The following is a 21,069-nucleotide window of genomic DNA, read 5'->3' as shown; positions in this document are numbered from 1 at the left end:
TTTTAACATTACCTACTTGTCCCCATAAACTAGTTTTGAATTTTTTTAATTCCTTGTTGGAGGAAAACGTACATTTGCATCTGATCCCAATCTCATCCTTAAAAACTTTTCCATACACCTCTGCTAATTATGCTATGTAAAAATAAAAAATAAACAACAGATGTGACTTTCATAATTTTCTTTTCCAGGCAGTTCCACACAGCTGCTTTTTTTTTTTTTTTTTCCTACAGCCTACTCAAACTGTAGAGATATGTTTTATATACAACAGGATACAACTACAACATGCTACCTATGCAATCAAGCTTAACACAGGAATTGTACAAATACAAAAAGGCATCCTTTGATGTTCTGTTCAATGAAAAATTTTGAAATAGTTTTCTGATATTCTGCTTTAAAAATGAAGATATGTCAGCCATAATGACATAATAAAACATTACCTCTCCCTACATTTTTTTCTTCCATTATTTTAAATCATCTTAGTTACAGTATAATCCTAGAATATTCACACATATCAGCACGTACCTCCTTTCCTCACATATCAGAGACCTTTTAATACAATCCTTTTTATTTCTGGAAAAAATGAAGCCTGAAAGTCAACCAAGATTATAACCAAAGAAAAAGACTGCAAAGGCAGATCATCAATAGGCAAATACATTATCTAAAATTAATAGATTTGATTAAATGTGTAATTTTTAGAATTTATTGATCATATCCAGCTACATGTAAGTGGAACATCTTTACTCTTGATGTAGCTCCCTCAAATTCAACCAAGTAAGGTTAAAGATTCCTCTTCTGCATTTTACGCTATCAGTTCTCAAACACTAAGTGTTACACATTCTCATACATTCTTCATCTCATATACATCTTCAATAGTATTCACTCATTAAGTGATTTTTTTAATTTATTTCCTAAACAAACGTAGTGAGTCAAAAATTCTACATAAGGTGGAATATCAGTCTAGTCCTTTTTTTTCAGTGTTTTTTACTGACTTTAAATTATGTTTACCATTTTTTCAGGCTTCTCTTTAATCCTTCAAAACTAACCCTGATAAATGGAAGGTTTTAATTTTCCCGTTATAGTAAATCAGCTTTAATTGCACTGTGACCACATGAACCATGCAACTGAACCATATTTAAGCCTGTTGACACTGACTGCTTTCATCCATCTCTAATACATAAACTTCCACGTAACATCTTGTTGTGAAACAAACGTTACTTATAAAACAAACCAACATAGCTCAAGAGAGAAGGGAAACTCATTACTCAAAACTATACTTTTAATGTATCTACTCTCATGACGGCATTGACAGGTGAAGGGAAACCGTTCCATACCCTCACCCCACGTGGTGTGGATCAGGCTACCTGCTCCTGCCACCCACCCCCCAGGCCATGCAAACGCAGCAGCTGGTTGTGCCAACTGACTTCTTACTTCAACAAAAGCCCCAAAACCAAAAACATTCAGCTGAAGTAAGTTTCAGTTAACTTCAATTTTCATTTCCATTCTCATTTTGCTGAACACATCCTGATGATTTAAAATGCATTGCTTTTTGCTTTTAGAAGCTACTACTAATGACATAAAATAAAAGGCCGGTAGCAACTTACTGACTTTCCTTTTCCTCACTGCTGCAGCGTCACTTCTTCCTCTGCGTTCTCCCTCTCATAGCTTAGTGCCACACAAAACAGGACGAGTTTGGATAACCCTTACTTGAAAATCAGGTACTGAAGTATTTGTTCTCAGTGCGAACCCTCCAGACCTTCACCCTGACCAAAGCCAGACACTGTCACTCAAACATTCTCTTGCCAGGACCCCGTGAAACACTGCATTCACCTCTTTCTGTGATGGTGTTATACAGGCACCGGCAACTAGCAGCAGAGCTGGGAACAGAACCCAACTCTCCCAGTCGTACAAACCCATCCAGTCCACTATGACATTAAAGCCTGGTTCTGCCATTGTAAGCTGCCAAGCAGGTAACAATGTACTCCATACAGAGCTTCCTCACAAAAGCCATGTGCTTTTTTTAAGCCCTGCTCTTCAGGCTGATGCGATTTTACAATTAAAGAGCAGCACAGAGCTCACAGCTGCCTTTTCTCAGCAAGGGATGTGAAAGGCAGTGCTGAGCTCTCCAGGTGGCTCATCCCCGTTCTCCAGGGCACACGGGTACTCTCAAAGGCACCCTTCCTCCTGTGCTTTAGCAAAGTCACAAAAGTCTAAGTAGGAGTGTAAACTGAAATGAATAGGGGTGCCCAGAACTGGAATTTAGATCCAAACTAATTCAGCTGATCTAACTAATTCTGTCAATCTAATCCTGTCATGTCATCTAATGCTTTCAAACCTGTGCTGGTTCAACAAAGTTAAACCACAGTGAAGAATAACTGGCATTCAAGCACACATGGAAAGCCTGTGGGTCAAACAGAAAGGTGCCAGTTTTTCATTTATTTCACAGAGCAGAGTCACAATTAGGAAGACTTACGGAGTTACTTACTGACCCAATATGGAAATCCAGCTTTGGAAGCTGAAAACGCCTCTGCTTCCAGTAGAATTTCTCCCACATCCACACCAAACAACTTTTCAAAGTACAGCTTAAACAAACACTGTGCATTCTTCACTGTCATTAGATCTGCCACATCTTCCACTTTCATTTGAAAATTTTTTCTCCTTTCTAGCGTGCACTACTGTACTATTTTATTTTCAAAACTACAACTGCTGGAGTACATAAAGCACAGCGGAGGAAATACATTTGAATGGTCATTTACAACCAGGTCATTAGAGTGCCTAAAAGCCATCTCCAGCTGCCCCCAGTGCAGGGCAAGATGGGCTGGTGCACCGACAGCCACTGCCAGCAAGGCACCGGACACAGTGACCTGACCCCAGCCCAGCACCTGCACCTCAAAGGAAGAAAACGAGATTTACACTAAAGACCTTTTTCCCATTAGCAGGACCCAAATGGAAGAATTTCAGCAGCCGGCAGCAAAGCTGACCCCACCACAGCAGCGCAGCGGAGGGGGAAGGTGCAGGCAGGCTGCCTGCCCATGGCCCCTGCCTGCACCGGCTGCTCCCCTGCAGCAGCTCGCTCCCCGCAGCATGCCAGGAGGTGGTAATTACAGAGAGCAGAGCACACAGGGAACGGAGCAACCGTTCATTATAGGGTTGATGACATCTGCGGAGGGGAGAAGTCTCACAGAGCGCCTTGACTAAATCTTAATTATTGAAGAAAGACTAATCAGACAGGAGACGACTTTTTCCCCTTGGTCTTTTTTTTTTTTTTTTTTTTCTTGTTAAATACACAGTCAAGAATGTTTTCTCTTACAAAGCTGCAGAGGCTAAAATCTAGGTCAGGCTCCCCGCACTCACGTGGAAGCTGGAATTTTTCCTCTTGCTGCACTGTCAGTCATTGGAGCGTGAGCATTGTTATATTCATTTGGAGTATTCTCCGAGCTGTCATTACAAATGACTGGAGCTGCTTAGGTGGAGTTTAGCACTCCATTATCCAGAACAAAGTTTGCTGTCATTTTTGTTGGGCTGGCTCTCAATAAGTAATATAATCAGGGTGGTAAGATGAGAAAAACAATGGCATTAGAGAGAGACATTTATTATATAATAAATGTATATACATCTTTTCTCTGCTACCCAATAATCAGCTGATCCTTAATAAGCGCCTGACTGAAAGCCCATTCAAATTAAATCCTATCTATTGTGGGTGTACTTTAGACACTTTCAATAAAGACAATGATTTGAAATATTTTGTAAAATTTGGAGCATTGACAGGATATGGAGAATATTGTCCCATTTTTAGCCCAGCTTCCTATGGAAAGAGGCTTGCCTATCTATCTGTCAGTCACCCCCCCCCATCCTGTTGGAATAACTTCTGACCCTATTGACAAAACTCAATCCTTTTTTGTAGAACACAAAAGTGTTCAGGTACACAAGTGCCCTACATGGCTGCAGGAGAGAGTCCCAATGTGTCCCCCATGGGCAAGGGAACACAGCAGCATTCAAACACAGTGGGGCCCCACTTCCCAGTTATTTATCCAGGCTAATGCAACTTGAGGAGATGGTGAATTAAAAATGAAGGTTTCAAAATTACCAAGCAAATTATAGATTAAGTTGGCTGACAATAAGTTAACCTACTTTTACGTTAGCAAACACCCAAAGTATGCACTGCATCTCCTTCCCCAACATTTCCCGGTAATTTCCCATTATTCTTATTTTAAATAAATCTAGTTGTCTAGGGAGTCTAGATGCATTTTAACATGAACCATAATAATTTATGAGCAATTATAGAAGAGCATGTACATAGTCTCTGAGTAATTTGTCTTTCTGCTTGCTGTCATATAAATAATTTTTTGCATTGCGAATCTGCCTGTAATAATTCTTGTAGGGATCTGTCACCTACAGCAATTTATATCATGGCATTGTTACCCATGTTTGCCTGCCTTGTTACCTGAAAATCTCATTTAAAATTGAAATAATCTACAAATAAAAAATTAAAATACTAGCTAATGTATTACATCTATTGCTCCACAAAGCAAGCAATACTTGTGACTGTAAATACAGTCAGACAAAACAAAACAAAACAAAACCCAAAAAAAAACCCCACCCCAAAACAAAAAACACCATTCTTCTGATACAGGAGTTCTATTTTTATTTTTATATTACCCATAGAACAGCAGACTCTAGGAATTTATATTCATCATGCTCAGGGTTTGCAGACATGAAGCAATAATAGATGCACTCCATTAAGGAGGTCCAAGAAAGGATGCCAATTTTTAAAATCTTAAAGGGGTGAAATCAGTTACAGCACATGAATTTTAGGCAACTTGGTATTGTCCAGTCTTAATTCTGGAGAAAAGGGAACGCAGCTTACATTTGAGCAGTAACGCCTTTAATAGCTTTGGCTGGATGCGATCTTCACAAAGGGTCAGGGGTTAGATCAGGCTCACCACACATAACTGGTTTCACATCTCTGGCTTTCTGTCTGTGCTATGCTAATTCTGCTAATGGTGTTCGCAGACCCCTTCCAGCATCTCAGCACAGCCCAGTGCTGCCATATGAGACCTGTCTGCGAGCAGAGCCCAGCGTGTGGTCCCCTGCCACCGTGCCTCCTCCCAGAGCTCTTCCTGTTCCTCACACCATGTCGAGCCAAGTCAGGGAGCTGAGCTGCCTAAAAACTGACAGCAAGCATCACCCCCTACCCCTATCCGTGATTCTTTAAATACTCCAGTGTTCAGAGATACATTCGGTGGCCAAAGAACACATTTCAGACAGAAAAGTCTATTGCCACTTTGCGCACTCCTCAGAATCATGGATGTCACCTGCAAAGCAAGGTAACGTCTTGCCTGTAGAGCTCCCTCACCTTAGCTGCCCTACCAAACTGCGTGGTCGAAGGCAGACTGTCATAACAAGTAATGAAAAGCCACTCTACCGAAAGACATCTGACCTGGTATCTCTGACAGGAGAGTTAAGTTACCCAGTTCTACACGGAAGAAGGAGCAGCCTACGCTGGCAGTACTTCAGAAGGGAGCGGAGGGTGCCCTTCTCCAGCAGCAAGGGTGTCGATCTCAAACATCAAGCAGGGAGGAAAGCAGAAGGAGGTTCAGGTAAAGAGTCTGTGATGATTCTTTTCTGTGAGTTACAGTTTCACCTTTCTTTGAGTCAAGTGAACACTTTGGTTTTGACTCTGACTATACTCGTATTTCAAACTGCATTTTAGAAAAAAAAAATAATCAAATAGTTGTCCCCTGAGGCATATAGTAAATAAAAAAAAAATCTATCTGTTAGAGACGAAGACCACTTACAAAACCACCTTTGATGATTTATCATGATTCAAACTGGGTGAATTTTGCAATGTTTCTCCTACTACCCTGTTAACAACTTTAACTAAATAATTCATTTCTATCACAGAAACATCTAGATTCAGCAATGATCAACCAAGACTACTTTGCCGTAGAAATACCTCATCTAAGAAAAGGATCACTCACAGACTTTGCAGTTTCTCTACTCTGATCTCTGTTTTCTGAATGTCTCCTAGCAAGATTCAGACCATTCAACCTTGAACTTTGCTGGTGAAAACGTTTGGGAATTTCAAGACGCATAAAAGTGCAAATATTCCAAAATCCCTAAACCAATTAATGATGAGTGCAAAAAAAATCTTCATTAGGTTTAGCAACATGCAAATATTTCTCAAAATCTGGCTCATAAATAAGAAAAAATGCATTTACTTATCCTTATACACTGGCTGATTTTTTTCCAAATTTTGATCAAAGCTTCAAATTTCTATAAGATGGGCTAAAAGGTTTTTAAGACTTGTGTATGCTTCATTTTTTTGACCAGATTTTCTTATGAGCCACAGCTAAACAACCCAACTCAAATGTCAAATATTCCAGCTGACCACTCATAATTTCCTTTCAGGTCAAGGAAACTGAATGTATACTGCCAGAGGTCCAAATAACAACGGACTGCTCTGTCCTGACTTACATATTTATAGGGAGCTAGAAGCATTTTAGTCTTGTATTGAAAATGCAAAAGAAAGAACATACTAGTAGATCACCAATCTGTAAAATTCTCCAGGGAGAGAAAAAACAGCTTGAACCCTTAACAAATTCTCAGCTTCCAGGAGTGATGGCATATTAATGAGGCTGAGACTTAGAAATTATACTTGAAGAACAAAAACTCTAAAGTCGTGTCAGTAGAAGTTACTGGACAGGGACATTTAATCCTGCAGCATTTGCCAGAGCCAGCTTTTCAGGTGACATCTTATCATGGGGATTTTGGGGAACGCTTGCTGATGGAGAGAAGAGCAAATCACAGCTGGCAGGTCAGATTTTGCTGGAGACAGGGAGCTCTGAAACACATTCTGTGATGGACAGGAAATCTCTGGTCTCGTTGTACTCTTTGCTGCTTCTTCCAGGTCTGATGATACTGGAGACAGACGGACCTGAATTGAAGACCCTTCCAAAGCTGTGCTCTTTGCTTCAAGCAGATTGCTCTGCTGAGCGCAAAGAAAAAGGAGGGCACTAGAGCAACTGTTTAAAATGCATCATATTTACCCCCAAAATGAGTGTTTGGTGACTTTGATCTTCTCATGACTTCAGTATCTGGCAGGTTTTTAAGGAGTCTGTGTGGAAGTGAACAGTACAGAAATTGGAACTTATAAAGTGTTTTGGTTTTAAGTATTCAGTGTAATGCCTTGATTCTCCGTGGCTGTCACCACATTAGAAAAAGTAAAAGGCACCTTGAAAATCAACAGCAGTAGAGACAGGACAGCAACAACAAAGAAATCACACTTCATGGCTTTGTGCTTTTGTGTATTTTGTGAAGTCCTAGACATGGGTTCAAGCAATGTGCCCCAGCCTGTCCTGCCTTCTCAGCCCCTTCTGCCCTGCCTGGCCCCTGCCTTTCCCAGTGCGGTTCCCTTCCCACACTGGGGCAGGCAGATTTGGAAGAGTTGAGGGGAAAGTTCATTTACAAAGCTCCTGCCTCTGCCCAGCCTGTGCCTTTCCTCCCACAGAAGTAAAGCCAAGGCAGTGATCTGCAGTGAACAAGTTATCCAAACAACTAAACTTCTCTTCTTGTTTGTGGATTTATAACCGAATCCCCATTTCTTTAGAGTCAGCCACAAAATTACCATCATTAAATCAGCAAATATCCCCTTTTTCCTTATCCCACTAGCAAGGGAATTTTATTTTAAGCAAAAGGTATGTTGGTCTAGATTGGAGTGGCCATATCAGTTACATGACATTACATCTGCTTCTTAGACTGAACAAGTAACAAAACTTTCCTGTTAAATACTAAAATTTAAATTCTATAAACAAACATCTCAGGTACCCAACAACTCACTGCAAACATAGGTATGACCTCAGGACTGTAAACTAGTTTTTCACCCAGCTTTGAAACCCATCTGAACCCATTTTTTTTTTTTTCTCATAATGCCCACAAAATCTAGTAAATAAAAAATCCTTCCAGTTTCTAAGCTCCAGAAGGGAGTGGGGGTGGGGGGTGGCATTTGTCTAAAATCTTCCACAATTAATATTGCCATTTTTATTAGCTCTTCGGATTCCTGGGGAAGTCAATGAACGATGGAAAAGCACAGAGATTTGTCACCACCTCTGATACTGTTCTGATGCACAGAACTGCCTTTAGACAAATTAGGTAGAAAACAAGAAGAATCAGTATCTAAAGGAAAGGGAGAATAATAACAGATTTAAGTAATGAGTAAAACAGACTGAAAAAATTTCATTGCATTTGTAAATAAAAAATTTATCTTAAGAAGATTTCGGCTAAGGTGCAACACACTGGAATATGCTTTATACCTGACGGTATATGCAGTTAATGTTTTAACCGGTGTTGACTATACATGAGTGCTTTAAGGACACTCTCCGAGATGGTTTTAATATTCTCCAGCCAACCACGTTAACCCACGGAGACTGTCACACACTTCTGTTTTCAAGTCTTCAGCACCATGCCAACTTTGGGAACAAAGCTGAATTCATTTCAATAATTGATGAGTCCCTTTTCATTAGTCCCTTTGAATAAAGTTACTGAAGGTAAAGTAAATGGAAACTAGATCCCAGATCAGGTAGTTGCAGCCTCAAGTAATCACACAATTAGGAAACTCTGTATCTACTGCTTGTTATTCCCAGCAGGGAATTGTAGGAAATAGCTGTGAATAATAAGAATTTAAAATTAAAGAGAATGAAACTCTATTAACTTTCTGGTCCCTGTGGGGCAGAGGGACCGGTGTACATTCACGAGATTACTTTATTTTTCATCTGTTATTCAAGCATGTGGACAGTATGAGTTGGATTATCTGCTTTGAGGGGACAGTCCTCTGGAGTGTGGATTAGGTTAGGAGGATGGATTCCCGGTTGAATACGCTGGGCTAAACTTACTTCTTCTGCAGAGGAGAATCCCTGAGTGACACAGGTCTGCTGCAAGGGCTCTTACTGCCTCTCACTTGTAGCAGAGGAAGACTGCTCAACAGAAGAAAGCAAGGAGACCATCAGAAGAGCCTAGGGATAGTATCACACCCCACCACAAGAGGAAAGTAGGACTGTTATTCCTGAGGGTGATCCACATGGTATTTGTGCAAGGTTTAAGCCCTTACGCCCTGGGACACCTCAGCAGGGGCACTTCTCATCGTCCAAATTCCCCATTTACCATGGGCATCTCACACCTGACCGATGGGCCTGCCTCGCCCGCACAGCCAACCATGCCATCGTGCCAGGCTTTGAGCAGGAGCCCAGGTGCCAGAGGCCTCTTCCAGCCTACCTGAGCCCAGTGACTTGGTCCTGCCACCCCCACAGCCCTTGCTGCTCACAGTCCGCAGACACATAAGGGGGCCTTTTGTACAAATGCCCATATCTGGGTGCACACACTCTCTACCCTGCTCATTAATCATTTATTTTCTAGCTTAGAAAGATGTGGTCAGTCCATCAGATTACCAAATGCTTTACGGAACTGGTTGCCCATCATAAACACACTAGGTAGAATGAATGTTTTGGGCCTTGGACATTTGCAAACTACTTTATGAACACATTGCAATGCTAAAAAAAAAAAAGAGAGAGAGAATGCATAACTTTTGATCAGGACATGCTCATAAACAGAAAAAACCAAGTCAAGTTCATCTGAATTTACTTGCAAAAATAACCAGCTTTGGTCATTTGCTTTGTCTTTACACATTTACCTTTGGATATCTAGACATACTTACCATTTTACAATTGCTATGCCATTCCTCCTGTTATCTGGCACAGATAATTTCAGCTGCAATGAGCCAATTACCATTTCCACTTGCATGACAGGAGGACCTCCGTTTCAAAAGGTTGTGACCCACACTCTAACCTAGGTTGTAATTCCTCCTCTCATTTTAATTCATTAGCTGCATGTATGCAGCATTATTTAAATAGGAAATTCTCCTGACTGCAGAACACTCTGGATTCCCTTTCAGTAAAATGAACGCTCACAAATCAAAACAATATTTGCTTTTATAGGACAACCATGAATAGAAGCATTAGAGGGTTATTTGATTAAAATGTGTCTGTAACTGATGAATTATGAAGTGTTTTCAAAATGAGATATTTTTAAACAGTAAACATTGTTCTTAAGACTTGTTTCTATTTAAATAAACAAACACAGAGCTATCCTCATTGCAAGCTATTACAATTACATGTAAGGAACAAAAATGAAGGATGATTGAAAAATGAACTATTACAAGAGCTACCTGTGTTACAGACGTGTCTCTCTAGGTAAAGCAGCAAGCGGTAACGCAGGGCTGTGCGCTGTAGCACAGCATTGCACATTTGTTTAGGTTCACCTTTACCATTTACACACACATTTTCTAAAACCTGCCTATTGCAACATCCTGCAGCACTGCATCCACCGGCAGCTCCACGCACCCCAGTAATGTATTTGCAGGACCACACGCACTTTCATCGCTCAAACACAGACTGTGAAAAGAGAGCTACAATGGCAGCCCCCCACCCCGACCCCCCACCACCCCTGTCTGCCAGATGCCCCAAAATCTCAGCCCGCTTCCAGATCAGTTATGCGTGGCAGCCCTGTCACCAGCACCACGACTCCTCTCGGTCCCCTCTTGGCCTCCCATTCCCAGGGCCTTGCTCCTCCCCAGCCCCAGCGCTGGTGACAGCCCCTCGGTGGGGGAGAGGGGCCATCACTGGGGCTGCACCTCCCCACATGGGCACATTGTGGGGACTTCATGAGCTTTCTGGGCATTTTCCCAAGTCTTGGCTCAAGACACCCAGACCAGGGCTGACGGCTGATTGAAACCCCACAGAAACCAGCACCGCTTCAAGCCGTCCAGAGCACCTACTATTTATCTTTAAATAAGAACTGTCATAAAGCAGACAGACCCCAAACCAGCCCAAACAGCCTCTTCCTCAAGCTTCCCTGGAACTTCACAAGCCAGAAAAAAAAACCTGGCAGTGGGAACATTTCATTTATTAGTAAGCAAAAGCGACTAACTGCAAATACTTCATTACTAATACATTATTTGCTCAGAACGGCACAAAACAAACAGGTCTGTGTTTTATTCATGGGCCTCCTGTCATCCTCGACAGCCCCAACTCACTCTGCAAAACACGCAGCTGCCTGTGTTTCACCGAGCAGCGCCCAAGAGCGGGACGGGAAGATGGAGAGATGTTGGAGCTCCCGGCTGAGGTCAGGCAAAGATGGGAGCTGGGATCTAGGATGCAGGAGGGGAGCCAGGGAGCCCTTGGCACCTCAGCTCTTTCTTTGGCCATCACCATGTCCTCCACCTGGGACACTGTCCCGCAGCCCCACCATCCATCACCATGTCTTTATTAAATCATCATAGCTCAATGTTAAAGGATGATCCTGAAAAATCATCATAAAAGCCTTCACCTGAGCTACTTGATAAACCAGAAAAATTATCTAACCGGAGTAACACTTTGGATTAATGTCTCTCCACTTGCACTGCCTGGTTACTCAGCATTCAGTAAGCAGTGTAGAGACTGCTCATGTTCTATCCTGCTTCCCTTTCACTCCTGTTTTTTTGACCTAAGCCCCAGCCTTTGTTTACTTTCCCAGCCTCGGGAACTGACTGCCATAACAGCTTGAGGACAAGTGCTTAAGTAGTATTTTGAAATTACTAATACAACTAAGTGTTGAGGTGACTCCACCTGGATTGGCTTCTGTAGGGATCACCCCAAAGAAAGCCAGTATGTTTTCCATTTAGGAAACCATGTTTTAAAATACAGAAAATCAGTACTTAAATTCTTAAACAGAAAAACCTCAAGTGATTACGGAAGAGAGGACAGAAATCCAAAGCTGGGTAGCTTTTTCTTCCATCTGTCTTCTTCACAGAGAGGGTGCTCGTTTCCAAGCCTGGCTGCAGTTATCTCAATGAGTTTGAGGGGCTCCAGCTGCTCAGTGTCCTGGGGACTCCCTTCCCTGCTTGGCACAGGCAGGCTGTTCCCACTCCTCCAGGCAGGCTTGGGGCGGGCTCCCGGCTCCCAGCTCTGGGCTGGGGGCTCTCCTGCCTCCCTGTCCCCCATCCCTCCTTCATCACCTCTGCTAAATGCAAGTTGAAACCAGAAATGGTGTTCAGTGAGGAAGCTGGGTTTGGGGGGGAGGACTAATTCTGACAGTGTTGTGAGTGGATGCATTCCCGATTAAAAATGTTCTATTTAATTCAACCCAGGCAATTTTATTATTATTGTGATTTTATTATTTTTTCAGCTCACAATGACATGCTTCTCAGTTCAGAGGACAGAGCTGTCATCTGTCCAGCTCTACATCTGAAGGAAGAGGAAAACGACTGTTCCCAGCCTGAGGGGAAAAAGCACACAGGAGGCATGTGACCACAGGCTATGGATTTTGGGCTACAGACAGGGAAGTGAAGTGAGAGGTCTCTGACAGTGTAACAGGTGTTCCTGGAGCCCCCCCAAAAAAAGCACTTTGAATCGGCTCGCATCAAGGTTAAAGCAGAATTTGATGGCAACAAATGAGTCACGTTTTCATAAGATACAAGGTCCAGCCTCGGAGCTGTTAATGGTGTTCAGCTCCCACAGGGGTTGGCGTGCCCTACACAGCCTCCGCACCCTGCAGCAGTGGGTGCCGATACAACCACATCCCTACAGCAAACCCTCTTTGTGAAAAGGGAGAGAGAATAAAAAAGACTGTGTTAGAACCAGGGGTACGAATCAGATACAGAGGTGTGGATGTCATACAAACTATGCCAAGGGAATCGCTGATAAAGAGAAGTTCTTCAAAGATGAAGACACTTACTGTTGTATTTCTATTAAATATAACAATCACAAATGCAATCGTATTTTTTCATGTGTCACTAGTGAAATAAATGATATTTCACTGTGAGGCTGACAGTGTAAGAAATGCAATTAGAATGATTTGCATATTAAAGACATTATTATGACTTCATTGTAAATATTTCCATCATGATGACTTTGAATAGAATCTTTGCAAACAGAAATATAAATACCCTCATGCCAGATTTCACATAATCTGAAAGCATGCTGTGTCAAGTTGTCAATTTCAAGAATTCTCCTAAGCCATTACAAATCTCATTTTAATCTCTCTAAAGACTCATCTGATTTTATGTAATTGAAAATAACCACTGCTTGTAATTTGTTCATTTTGATGTGCAGTAAATAACAGGGTGCCAGAACCCTTCCAGCCAACCACTGTTGAGAAAAGCTGTGCTGAGTTTTCAACCTCCAGACTGCCCAGGGCTGCAAAAACCTCTACAATGCAACTTTTTGCTATTGTTTAATACTGAATAATCCAAAGAACAGCATCAAAATTATGAGAATGGAATTTTTTTTTCCTCTTCCCTGGGACTGATCACTGTGTCTTTAGTGAAAAAGATAAGCAAAAACAACCTCATTAATGAGCCACCAACTTGAGATAACAAAAAGCATCACTAACAGCTCAGTTGCTACTGGACTGCTTCTCTGTGTAGTAGCCTCCTGTTAGAAGAGATGAATCTACTCAGCAGGCATAAAGGACCCTGCACTTCTTTGCCTCTATTTGCATATATTCAAAAAATAGTCTTGGCGCTCTAGAGAGCACAGATAACAAACACACTTGAAGGATGAGAGGAGTGACAGCAGCGTCCCACTAGACCCAAACCAACAGATGTGCAAACACAGGCATGGACAGAGGGGACTCAGGTTACAACTCTAAGTCTCAAGAATACTCAGAAATTTTCACTGCACCTACATGTGCATAAATCAAAAAAATATGGTGCAGGAAAGAGTGACTTTCAACCTCTTTTTGCAAACTTTACATTAATTAGGAAAGGATTTCTCAAACGCCCATGCATCTCTAGACTCTGCTGGGAAGACCATTTACTTCTAAATGACAAGCGTAGGCTGCATGCAAAATAATCTGAATTTCTGGTTCTCTAAATTACTGTTAACCCATCATTATTCCTGACTACCTTGGGTTTTTAAATGGAATTACATGTAGCCTGCAGCTTCAAATCTAAATGAAAAATGTATCTCCAATTGAACCTTAGGAAAAAAAAATGCAAAAGTTAATGAGATTTAAATTAGTAACAGCCAAAACCTTCCCTTAAAGAAAACATTATTGATTTTAAAGAGCTACCTAATGAAAAAGAATGGCGCTCATTTAAGATTTTGCATGAGCTACACTAGAGATTCATTTATAATAATAAATAAGGATGTGCTTTACAGTGCAATGAATCAGCAAAATTTATGTACATATTTTTATGAGTTAACTACACATTCCTTAAGCCTTTAATCACAGTTTTGGGTGAATTGTTTATGGTAGTAAAGAAATTACAGTTTCTAAGGCCCAGACCATCAAAGATAATTAAGTATCCATTCCCTGTAAGAGTTCAACACCTACACTACTCTGGGGTTTAAATCTATCCTTCATTTGTAAAATGGAAATGGATATTGTTTCCCTTTATCCCTTATTAAAAAATGTTTCTATTTTAAGTTCAAGTAGCTAATTATTGGAAAAATTCTCCTCCTATGAGTGCTCTGCAGTTTTTATACAGTAAGTAACAAAAATGAGTATTGCCAGGAGAGGGTGTATATATATGCATTCTTTGTGAATTCCTTAAATAGGTAGGAAATCTGTCAAGCTGCTGGTTTTCATATATTTTCATTCAAACACAATTTTGTACAATCACAAGATACTTCATCATATCAGTACAATTCAGGAATATAATATTGTAACCCTATAACATTTAAATACAGAACACCGGTGACGGTGCACAGGTAATTATCTGGTTGCATTTCCTCAGCTTACCAAATCCGGTTGTTTCTCTGAGAACTGCTAGGAAAACAGATGAAGTCCAAGGTCCTCCAAGATAGTTTCAAATGACTTTTAAAACTAAACTACTCATACAAAAAGTAAGCATACCTGGACCCAGTCCAGACAGAATTTCATCTCATAATTAAAGCTCCAGACAAAACCCGTAGGAACAAAAGGGACATTCAGCTCATTTGCTGAGATACCTGAAAGTGCTAAAACTTTAAAATCCATAAGTGGTCGAATTCCCTCTATTTCAGGTGCTGAAACCAAGCTTGCTTGTGGGAACCCCGAGCCCCCAGCCTTGTTCTCCAGCTCCCGTCCTGGTGGGTACCTGCTCAGATTCACTGCCTAAGCTGGAGAGCCACTTGGAAGCACCTCAGTGGGCTGCCACGGTGCTACATACCTGCAGACTGGCCTTCACGTAGTACTGATGACAAAGACCAGTGTTTGACTCCTCACAAACTCTAAAGACAAAATTTCTCCCACATACAGCAAAACCAGGCAGCAAGATAACTACAGCTCTCTCAATAAAGCAAGCAACACAATCTTATGTCTCGAACTAAGCTTGTCCATGTCAGGATAACAAAGAACATGAAAAGATCCCCCATACAGTAGCAACAAGTACCACAATCCCACTACAGCACCATTTTTGCAATGCAGTTCACCAATACATCATTTCACAGGGGAGACAGTACTTGTCAAAGTATGTCTGAACTGCTGGACTTCGTTTTTGCTTTGTTAAAGCAAAAGATAGATTTGCAAAGAGATGCATTTATTTTTAATAAAAAAAAAACAAAACCAAACCACAATAATTTCACCTGCTACAAGACTGAGCTTTGAAGAGGTTCTTTAAAGTAACTGAATAAAACTTAATTCATCTGTTTAACAGAACTAAGCATTACACCTGACTAATTATGAGCTGATTTACAGATCCCTGGCAGACCACCTGCCCTACCTTCAGCACCTGCCGTTGTCCACCTTAACAAGACTTTGGTCATCTTATTCACATTATCGTTAGAATTCAGAACAGTAGTGCAGCTTTGAATCAAATCCTACTGCTGTCCTCCCTTCCCTCTCACAGTTCAAGCCACAAGGTGGGTTTTGGTGGTGTATAAAAATGACATTTCCTCAGGTGGGTGTTACCCCAGAGGCTCTGCTGCAGGTACCCACACAACACGCTCTCCTGCCCCAAATGGAGACAAACAGCTCCAAGGCAATAGCTGATCCTCAGACACCCCGAAGCAGACACGAGGTTGGGAGACACTCAGTCCCAGGGATCAGCCGAATCCCAGGATTCAATTCTGGTTTGAATCAAACCCCCACCAACCGCATCCCTTTTAGATGTGGATGCCTCTGCCCCAAATCCTTTGTTCTAATGATCTGCTCTTGCTGCACCAAATTATGTGCTAAAATAGATCTAGCCCAGGGTGCCTTACGATGGGACTTTCTATTCATTTTGAAAGTGATATGCTTCAGACTTCATGCATTAAAAGAAGAGCTCCCAGAGGCAAGGCAACTCCCAAAGATGTAATCTTTGGGAAGAACTTTCGGTAGAAAGAAGAAAATTGTAATTGAAGTGCGCTAGGCTGGTTTTCTACTTTACCCTTCCCTTTCTTTAATTATAAAGTAAATTAATAATTGTGAGTGTTGTGTTTGTTTTAAACTGTGGCATTCCCTAAGGCATGGCACACAAAAAATGAAACCACAGGAATTGCATCCCTGAATGGATCTTAAGGGAAATAATTCACAAAATCTGCCCTATCATTGCTTGTTTCTCTAAACTATATATTTTGGTAACGTTCAATAGAATTCCTTGGAGATCAACATAAGCCAGTCCTTTTCACCCCATGCAAAATGTGACTGGAGTATATTGTACATCAGCAAGATTCACCACAGGAGAACCATGATGGCTTAGGAGAGCGGTGCAGGTGGGAAGTCACTTCTGTAACCCCAGCTCTGGTTTATATCTAAACTGAAGGGACTAAGAATTACCAGTGGACAGAGGGCATCAGCTGGCAGTTGAAACAGTCCTAAATTGAAGAATACCCTAAGCTAGATCTGAGGGAAGCAATAAACAGATGTTACTCACCCTGCTGCCGTAGTGATTTTCACATCAAAATAAGCCTCAACTTTAAAATGTTTCACTTGCTTTTGTTTGATTCCATTTTATACCACACTGCTTCTTTTCCGTCTTTTCATAGCTGATGCAGGGGTCACTTTCTGATGTGTTATGGAATGACAGCTCAAAAAACCCTGATTTAAAACCTGCTCCCCAGCAAAACCGTTTGTATGCAGCTCAGCCTCCTTTGACAGCATGCAGCCTTGTACTTTTTGTTAAACCCTCTAGATTTTAATTACCATTGCTCACATTCAATGAAGAAAACTTAGCACATCATCTCTGACTTCCAAACCTTTCACAAATAACAGGCTTCCATGAGCTTTTTATTTTTCCCCAGCTTTTTCTTTATTTTTCTTGTGTCTCCTACAGATTGGGGGTTTTTTTGCATTGTTCCAACCCACAGAGTTTAACTAGGTTCATATTCACCCTGCACGCAAGTAAAAACTTCAAAATTTGGACATTTAAAGTTCGCCTTCCTCCCCAAGAGCCTTCAGATGAGTGTTTGCTCTGCTTTAAACATTGTAGTGGGAATTCCTACAAGCACCTTGCCCTTTCCCTTCTGCCTGCAGGAGGATTGCCACTTTCACTGCAGGGAGACAACAATGAAAAATATTCTGGCCATATACACCCGAGCTTCCCTAGTGGAATGGTGTACAAGAGTGATGGTATTTATTTGGGGATGGAAAAGACTGTGTTCACAAGAAGGTGGCTGAATCACTCAAGCATTTATAATGTCTGTAACTTTACCAAGTCTCTTTAGAGCTTTGACAAAAGTTTCGTAGTCAGGTGAGACCAAGCATTATGCTCTTTAAGCTTCAAGCTGCAAATGAAAGACAACCTACAAAAAATGTCTGAAGAGCATTTCTTCCAGCATTGCTACAGCCAGGCTTTCTCCAGCCTTACACCCCCCCAAATGGCGAAGGCTATCCTAGGATGGTCTTCTCGAGGAGACAAAGTCTGCTCACCACTCAGAGGCAAGATTAGTATGCTAACAAAATCCCTTGACTGTTAAAGATGCAGTTTTAACTCTGATTTTCCTTTGTTGGAAAAAAATGATCTAGTGCGGAACTTGTCAAAAGAGCTTTGTTAACACTAACACTTGGAAAACAACTATGCTAATATGACATTTTCCATCTGCTTGTTCTGTACTTTTATGCCACTTAGCAATGAACTATAGCAATTCCCTCCCAGCCTCTAATATCTGACCATGTGAGTAGGTGGGAGGCCAGTTTTTTATTACTTTTACTGTGCTAATTTATTATCATTTATTATTTACATAGAGTACACTTGCACTTTAAACCTGACTAAATGTGCCATCTGACCAATAGCCTTGTTGACACAATGTTGGTTTATTAAAAATGGTTATTATACTAGTAAACTAGTACATTAGAGAAAAACACCTGAGGAAAGTTCATTTCTACGCATGCAATGCCTCCATGCTTTATACAAAATATGCCCTGGCAGTCATTTGAGCACACAGAGGAGCTGCACCTCTTACTCCCAGCGACAGCTTAGAAACCTGAATGTTGCTGAAAAGGGTAAGTCTTGGGGAACTCTGACAATTAAAGAAGTATCTTGCTGTGACACTAGAACCACATTTAGAAAGCAAACAAAATGGCCATCCTTTCCTAACTAGCATCTTTAAAATGCACAAGAGTTTTCAAAAAGCCTCAGTTCTGGAATTCAAGCGTGCAGGTAAATTGGCACTTGTATGGCCACCAAGGTTTAGCCACACAGCACTTGGTCACCTCCTCTGTGTGATTATTATGCACATTCACCACTTAGTGTGCTGAATAAAAATCACAAGCCATGCCTAGATGTTTATCAAACAGATAAAAACAGGCTTATCCCCAGGAATATAAAAGCTTGATAAGAAAAGTAGATAAGAGGAAATACTAACTATCCCCGTTTCTTAAAGAAAACAGAAATATTGATGCTTCAAGGCAAGAAAACATTTTCATACACAGTAACTCTTCAAAAAAGACACTATTCAGGCAGTAATGGTAGTGAAGGGATCTGAACACAAATCTGCAGTCCACAGCTTTCACTGCATGAGCATCCTGCTCATGGCTTGCTTGGTCTCCAAGTTAAAAATAGAATAATAATCAAAATTAAACCCAGACTGAAATCACTGAAACCAGCCTTCCACATTATTTTCACTTCAGAGTTGTCAGAGTCCAAGAGCAGAGGTCACGACGTAGACTTACCTCACAGGCATCTCTGCGAAGCCCTAAGCACTGATGGACCCCCAGATGGTGAGTCCCCTGCCAGAGCCCTCCTCGGAGCTGTGGGCACCTCGCACCACGCACGGGGCGCCTCTCCCCATCAGCATCCCGCACGCACCGCCCTCGCGCTCGGAGGTTGGGGGGTTGCGCGGCCGCCCCTCGAGCCCTGGGGGCAGGTTTGGGCCCCTCAGCCCCAGGCAGACCCTGAGGGGCTGGAGCGTGTCCAGAGCCGGGCAGGGGCTGGGGAAGGGGCTGGGGCACAAGGCTCACGGGGGGGCTGGGGGGCTCAGCCTGGAGAAAAGGAGGCTCAGGGGGCACCTGATGGCTCCCCACAGCTCCCTGACAGGGGGGTGTAGTGAGGTGAAGGTCGGTCTCTGCTTCAAGGTAACAAGCAATAGGACATAAAGGAAACGGCCTCCAGCTGTGCCAAAGGAGGTTTAGGTTAGATACTAGGAAAATTTCTTCAGTGAAAGGGTGGGCAAGCATTGGAACAGGCTGCCCAGGGAGGTGGTGGAATCACCATCCCTGAAGGTGTTTAAAAAACACGTAGATGTGGTGCTTAGGGATGTGGTTTAGTGGTGGGCCTGGCAGTCCTGGGTTAACGGTTGGACTTTATGATCTTAAATGTCTTTTCCAACCTAAATGATTCCATGATCTTATTCTATTGTATATGATGCCCTTGCCATAACCCCTTATAGGGTCAGGGGGGTTTGGCTCCCCACTTTTTCCTCACCAGGTTTTCCTTTTCAGTCTACAAACAAGAATATGCTAGCTGACCTTTCAACACCTCAGTTTGCTTCTGCAGACAGCTGGCTACAAAGTCTGCCTATTTATAACTATTTTTAAAATACAGATTAAAAGAGAATCATTTGGATGTCAGGGGTTGGCTAAGGACTTAAAGTACACTGTTTAACAAAAAAAAAAAAAAAACAACAAAAACATGAAGCTATAGCTAATCACCTGTGCATCATTTATCTATTTGATTTTGTTAACATCTATTGTGGTTTCTGAATTTATTTTTCCTTTTCATTTATAAAAGCCTGCTCCTGACTCTATTCAAATGAACATTATTTTCTCCCTGCAAAGACCCAGCGTTGCCTTTCTTGACTTGTAAGTTCCTTTCCACTCAGCCCCACTCAGTATTTACACAATACCTGCCCCAACAGCTCAGCTGGGAGACCTTGAGCATTTGTATTTCTAAGGAGATAAGGTGGGGACCGCATCAGGAAGTGATGTGACTCAAATACATGGCTCCACACCATTCTGCAAGGTCAGATGTCCGTAACATCATCACCAGAAGACACACTATGCTGTGGGCTGGACTTCAGCTTCAGCGGCGAGCCAGCCCATACCGAGCTAACGGTGCTGTCACCCACGTGTGAGCCAGCAAGGAACGCTCAGTGCCATATGGCCACATCACATTGGGAATGATGCTCGTTAAGGCGACAGTGTGGCACTTGCTTTTATTCACTGAACAGACAGAGCCCTAAAATCTCCAGGCTGCCAGTTCAGTAGGAAAGAAGAAACTTAATTATTCGGCCAATTTCTTTGCACTATGTTTTTTATTTGTATTTTAAGGCTTTCATCCCCAAATCACATCAAAGGCCAAGCATCACTGCCTGTCTCTTAAAAAAACAGTAACTGTATTCCACCTGCACCTGCAGCACATTATAGCCATGAAGCTACAGTTCAAAAAAGGTGACGTTTTTCTACAATTGCTATAAAAGAGCCTTCATGCTACCAGTGGAAAATCAGTGATCTGCACATTTCATGCAGCTACTGGGTGAGCCAGCTGAGGTACAAACCTTCCACAGAGCTGGGACACTTTGCAGGACTCCAGACAACTGAGCGTAGATCCCACAGTTTATGGCTCAGGGCAAAGGTTGCCAAAAATTTTACTTGTGGCCACACTGAATGAGTGGCTTCTTCCAAACAGGCTGCTGTAGC

General features: G+C 41.9%; 1 protein-coding gene across 1 annotated transcript in view; it reads right to left on the bottom strand.

Annotated features, from left to right (window-relative positions):
• The window catches only part of IL1RAPL2 (interleukin 1 receptor accessory protein like 2), a 393,018-nt gene that overhangs the window by 195,176 nt on the left and 176,773 nt on the right, over positions 1-21,069 (bottom strand). The gene's annotated exons all lie outside the window — the stretch shown is intronic.

The sequence above is a fragment of the Falco naumanni genome, chromosome 14, assembly GCF_017639655.2.
Source record: "Falco naumanni isolate bFalNau1 chromosome 14, bFalNau1.pat, whole genome shotgun sequence".
In the NCBI taxonomy this organism is placed as follows: domain Eukaryota; kingdom Metazoa; phylum Chordata; class Aves; order Falconiformes; family Falconidae; genus Falco; species Falco naumanni.
This window is presented reverse-complemented; position numbering and strand designations above follow the sequence as displayed.